Source organism: Mauremys mutica, chromosome 3, assembly GCF_020497125.1.
Source record: "Mauremys mutica isolate MM-2020 ecotype Southern chromosome 3, ASM2049712v1, whole genome shotgun sequence".
NCBI lineage: Eukaryota > Metazoa > Chordata > Testudines > Geoemydidae > Mauremys > Mauremys mutica.
The window spans coordinates 483723-489924 of NC_059074.1; positions in this window are offsets into that span (position 1 = coordinate 483723).

Consider the following 6202-nt stretch of genomic DNA (forward strand, 5'->3'; position numbering starts at 1 on the left):
TTCACTGGGCCTGGAGCTCGCAGCTCCGCCCCCTGACCACGCGGCTCTGAGCGGGGCGGAGCTCAGGGGCCCGGCGGAGCTGCGCTGCGCCGCTGTTTGGGGACGGCCCTGGATGTGCTGCGGCTCCGGGAGAGGGGCGGGTCGCGCTGGGGCAGGAGCTTCAGCCGTTCTCTTGGGGGCCCCTGCAGAGCCCGGGGCAAATTGCCCCACTTGCCCCCCCCCCCCGCCCGCTCTGGGCGGCCCTGAAGGAGGGTTTGGGAATGGGCGGTCTGAACTTCTGGGATCAGGTGGGAAGGGGAGGCTAAGCACTAAGTGCAGGCGTTGGGGGATGCCTGTAACCCCTCCCAATCTCTGTCTCCGCACCCCCTCCTGGTCCCCACACCCCACCAAATGGCTGCAGGCAGAGGAATCTCTCTGCACCCCCTGCTGCTGCGTACACCTGTCACTGGCAGCAGCTTAATATGCTGCTCTCTCGTTGGGTGTACAGCTGGGCCTAAGAATCAACAAATTATGCAACAGTCTAGATTAGCACTAAATGTACAACAGAGCTTTCTCCTCTAAAACATGAAATTCTCATACGAATAAATTAAATAGCTTTTAAAAATGTCAAAACTAGCTGACTGCCATAAATGCATCCAAAAATGATACCTATGGACCCCAGAAGGGGTGGAAATTGGGGCACTATTGCAGAGCCAGGACCCCTGTGGAAGGTACAGTTATTTGTACAGCAACCAGCACAATGGGTTCTGGTCCTGGGCACTATGACAATAATAACTAATGATCACTGCTCATTATTAGCGCTAACATTTTGTGTCTTTTGGGTTAAAACATGATTTTTAAATGCAATTGTTCATTTTATTAGCAGCTTGTGAGGGAAATATCATTTGAGCTTTGCTAGGACTGTTTTTAAGAAGTCCACATGGCTGCATTTTTTCTAGTGTCTGACATTTCCTTCAGATTTCTTTGTCAGGGAAGTTACAGCCCTTTGAGGGTTGAATTGACAGTTTTTAACCCGTCTCCTGTTAGATAGATTGTTGTAGAAAGTTTGCATTTCTATTCTCTGACCAGGATTGGGATGTTGCTGAGTGCCTAGGGAGCAGCATGAAAAGAAGCAACAAGCAATAGAATATTTCCATTGCCAATATATCGGTTCTCCCCTTTACAAAACATTATAAAAAATGTCTTCTTGAGATGGCAAGGCCCAGGCCCTCAATGGGATTTAGGCTCCTAAATCAATGGAAGTTAAGTGCCTAAACATGTTTGCAGCTCTGGGCCTAAATTACTAACTTTTCCCATTTGATTTTAAACAGGAAAAATCCTACTGCATGTTTATCCCATGCTCTGCCACATCCCCCTCAGCCTGAGTTTTGTCTTACTTCTATAGGGTGTCGTATAGATGGCGCAGGTAGCAATGCGTATAGTTAAGGTGCCTAACATTTTCATTACAAGAGTCCTGCTTTCAGTTGCTTTTAACTTTGCCAAACTTTAACAGTTTGGACTGAAACTTTCCACACCGGGTGTCAGCGGTGGGCTCAGTTTTGGCAAGTTTCAGCTAAAGCACTTCACCCACTGCCTAGAACAGGTTTGGGGGAAATACTTAGTACTGCCCTTGTTAAAGCATTTCTCCAGCCTTTTCTTTGAGAAGCTCTAGTGGCCCCAGGCTTGGGAGCAGGGACTCGAAATTTGGCCAGGGGTTCAGCCTGGCAGCAAGGATGCGCCTCTTGCCATCCATGTGAAATTTCTCCCAAATTTGGTCAAGTCAGAAGCCTCTGAAAAATCTTAGTTCTCAGTAGAGACTGGCTGGAGCTTTCCAGTTAAATTATCCCAGGCTGCCATCTGCACTAAGCATGAGCCAGCCTGGGGCTGCCAGGAACAGCTCCAACCACCAGCGCACCAAGCGCGTGCCTGGGGCGGCAAGCCGCGGGGGGCGTCCTGCTAGTCGCTGTGAAGGTGGCAGTCAGGCAGCCTTCGGCGGCATGCCTGCAGGAGGTCTGCTGGTCCCGCGGCTTCGGTGGCGGGTATGCCGAAGGTGTGGGACTGTCGGACCTCCCGCAGGCATGCTGCCGAAGCCGCGTTACCAGCGGACCTCCCGCAGGCATGCCACTGAAGGCTGCCTGACTGCCATGCTTGGGGCGGCAAAATACATAGAGCCACCCCTGGGGGCTGCAGGGGCCAAGCAGGAGTTTTCCTGAAATTGCTGCTCCTGGATCCTCCGGGCTGGGCACAGACAAGGAGCCTCTTTCTCCTGGGCTCTCAGTGCTCCCCAGCTGGTGCAAAGGCAGGCTGGAGGAGAAAGCAGCCTGAATCAAATGTAGACAAGACAAAAACTGGAACAGGGATGTGGGGGAGTAGGTTGAGAAAAATGAGCTTGAGTGTTGGGGACTGGGACTGGAGACTGCAGAGAACCTGGGACTGGGAGTTGGGTGGGAGGGAGAGACTGGGGAGGATGGCCAAGGAGAATGAAACTCGGGTTGTGAAGTAGCCTGGGACTGAATGGGCAGGGAGACTGGTATGGAGAGCTGGGGGAGCAGGAGGGCCTGGGACCAGCTGGGCAGGAGGAGGGGGACTGGGAACCAGAGGGGGAATGGAGGTAGATCTGAAGAGGAGCCAGGATGTGGAGAGTGAACTAGTAATAGCTGAGCAATGAGATTGAGATGTGAGCTGGGGAGGTAGGAGACTGGAACAAGGATCCACAGGGAAGGGGGCAGAATGAGACGGATGAGGAGACTGGGACTGGAAACCAGTGTTGGGGAGGGAATGATGGAAGGGGGGGAACAACTGGAGAATGGGGAGTTTGAAGAGGAGACACCGACTGGCCGAGGAGCCAAGAGTGAGGACGGGGCCACTAGGACAGGCTGGGCGAGGAGACTGGGCCTGGGATGACAATCGTGGGGCGTGGAGCCTGGGACTGGGTAGGCGAGGAGAACGGCACACAGAGCCGGGGTTGGGGAAGAGACAGGACTGGGACACGTACAGGCTGGAGGGGACAGGACAAAAGGGGTCAGGCTTGTGGGGGATAGAAGAAGAATCTGATTCTGTGCCCAGTGGAGCACACGCCCCTCCAGAGCCTGGACGGGAACCCGTCCTCTACTGTCAGAAAATAACCTGGGGAACCCACTGGTGAAATGTGTGTTTTGTTCTCTTCTAGGCCTGGCCCACAGAGTGGGTGAGGACCTGCTGTTGCTCTCAGTTTTCAGTTAGCTCCCGGGCAGGGGTCTGTTTGATGGAACTAAAGGTTCCAACACTCCTGATGAACCATGTAGATGCCACTATGATTCCACATGATAGAATTGCTGTTTTTCAGTTTGCTAGGAGATTACACACTGAAAGCCTCTGCTAAAAGAACAGTATTAAGGTTGCAGAGTCAACTACTCAAAAGTTAGGAAATCCCAAAATTAAGGTTGCAGCCTAAATTCAGCCCCTTTTGCTTTTTGACAGTCTGTCTTTACGTGATCACGTACTGTTTTCCAGCAGGACTCCTGCCTCATTCAGAGCTCAGGACGGACCTGCTGCTCTCAGGATAATTCAGGGTTGTGCACTGAAGGGGGGTATTGTCTGTAGGACCCTGCCCCAGAGTGACTGGTCCCTTTAAAAGGGAATGGGTCTAGGTCACCTGACTAGTTAGTTGCTTCCAGATGGGACCTGGCAGAAGACACCTGGCAGCAGCTGAGGGTGGATCAGGAAGCCGCAGCAGGGCACTGGTGGGAGCTCCCTGGGGAGAGCTGCCTGAGTCCCACATGAGCAGCAGTTGGGAGCTGCTGGGTGGAAGAGCTGGCACAGAGCAGGTGAAGGGAGCTGAGGACAGAACTGGCCAGAGGTGGGAACCCTGCTGAGTAGAAGGCTCCTGCTGGGGTCCCTAGATGAAGGGGAAGACCCAGCCAGCCAGGGGCAGGCTGAAGCCCAGAACAAGAATGTGATTTGGGGGAGCTAAGGATGGATATGACTCTCAAATAAAATCAGAGACACTTCACGTGAACAGTGTTCCACTTCTTTTCAATCTTAACAGAGGCCATGTTCCGGTCCCATACGTCGGAGTACTGACCATAGAAGTGTTATATATCCTCAACTTCGTCTCCTTATCAAGGTAAGCTTAATATTCCTTCCAAAACTGGTTATGAATTATGATAACTCTGGATATTCTGCCCTATAAAACTGTCCCATCGATTTTTGAAGCTGGTTAAATTCTTGGCCTCAATGATTTCCCGTGGTAGCAAGTTACATATTTGAATTAAGATTGTGTGAAAAAATATTCCCTTTTCAGTTGTAAATTTCTCCATCTTTTAAGTTCGTTTATTGTCCCCTTGTTCCTGTGTTATAAGGCAGGGAGAACAGACGTTCCTGATTTCCGGATTCTCTCAAAAGCAGAATCTCAGCTGTAATTTAAAAAAAAATAAGTTTCTAGAGCTTTACTCTGAAAATGGCCTTGAAAATCTAGAGCTTCATAAACCAATGAACTGCCTGACTCTTTGTTAACACAGAGCTCAGGTTGTCTAGTGCTGCCTTGTGCCCATCCAGCATGTGGAGAGCGGCTAAAATTAAACCTCTGAACCCCAGGAAATACAAAATGAAGGTGAATGCTACCCCTGTAATGCAGTCACCTTAACCCTGAGAGGTGTCTTAATGTGCCAATAACACACACATGAACACTGTACCCTTACAGATGCTACAGAACACTGTGTTAATATTTGTTTCACAGTTAATTTTTTATAATGTGTATTTGGTTAATGGGAGTTGTCCTTTTTAGGCTGTGGCAGGCTTACACCATATTTGAAACTGAGAGCAACTAGGCGTTCGGTGATGTTGCTAGAGTAGATATAGGGACAGAGTTGGTAATGTTTGTTACAGGGATTGGTTCCTGGGTTAGTGTTTCTGTGGTGTGGTGTGTAGTTGCTGAGGAGTATCTACAATCACATTTGCTCCAGTCCCTCAGACAGAGACAAACACCTACAAGATCTTTATCGAGCATTCTTAAAACTATAATACCCACCTGGGGAAGTGAGGAAACATATTGACAGAGCGAGATGGGTACCCAGAAGTCACCTACTACAGGACAGGCCCAACAAGGAAAATAACAGAACACCACTGGCCATCATGTACAGCCCCCAGCTAAAACCTCTCCAGCGCATCATCAACGATCTACAACCCATCCTGGAAAATGATCCCTCACTCTCACAGACCTTGGGAGGCAGGCCAGTCCTCGCTTACAGACAGCCCCCCAGCCTGAAGCAAATACTCACCAGCAACTGCACACCACACCACAGAAACACTAACCCAGGAACCAGTCCCTGTAACAAACCCTGTTGCCTACTCTGTCCCCATATCTACTCTGGCGACACCATCAGGGGCTCATTCACCTGCACATCTACTAATGTGATATATGCCATGGTGTGCCAGCAATGTCCCTCTGCCATGTACATTGGCCAAACTGGACAGTCTCTATGTAAAACAGGGGTCGGCAACCTTTCAGAAGTGGTGTGCCGAGTCTTCATTTATTCACTCTAATTTACGGTTTCAGGTGCCAGTAATACATTTTCATGTTTTTTAGAAGGTCTCTCTCTATAAGTCTATACATTATATAACTAAACTAGTGCTGTATTGTAAAATAAACAAGGTTTTCAAAATGTTTAAGAAGCTTCATTTAAAATGAAATTAAAATGTTGATCTTACGCTGCCGGCCCGCTCAGCCCACTGCTGGTCTGGGGTTCTGTTCACCTAGGCCGGCAGCGGGCTGAGCGAGGCCTGTGGCCGGGACCCCAGCTGGCAAGGGTCCGTCAGCCAGAACCCAAGACCAGCAGCTGGCTGTGCAGGGCCGGGACCCAGAAGCCTGGGGGCAGAGGGCAGGAGGCTGGGTATGTGGGGGGGTGTAGGAGTCAGGTCAGAGGGGGGCCTGGGTATGGGTGGGGGTGCTGGTGTCAGGGCTAGGGTTGGGGGGGAATGAAGGAGTCAAGCAGAGGGCTGGGTGTGTATGAGGGAGGTACAGGGCTCAGGGCAAGGGCCTGAGGGGTGTGCAGGGCTCAGGGCAGAGGGCGTGGTGTATGTGTAGGGGTCAGGGCTCAGGGGAGAGGGCTGGGTGACTGCCCCCCTAAGAACTCCCAAGCCCACTGCTCCTTGTCCCCTGACTACCCCGTCCTGGGACCCCTGCCCCCAACTGCACCCCAGGACCCCACCCCCTATCTAAGCCTCCCTGTTCCTTGTCTTCCGA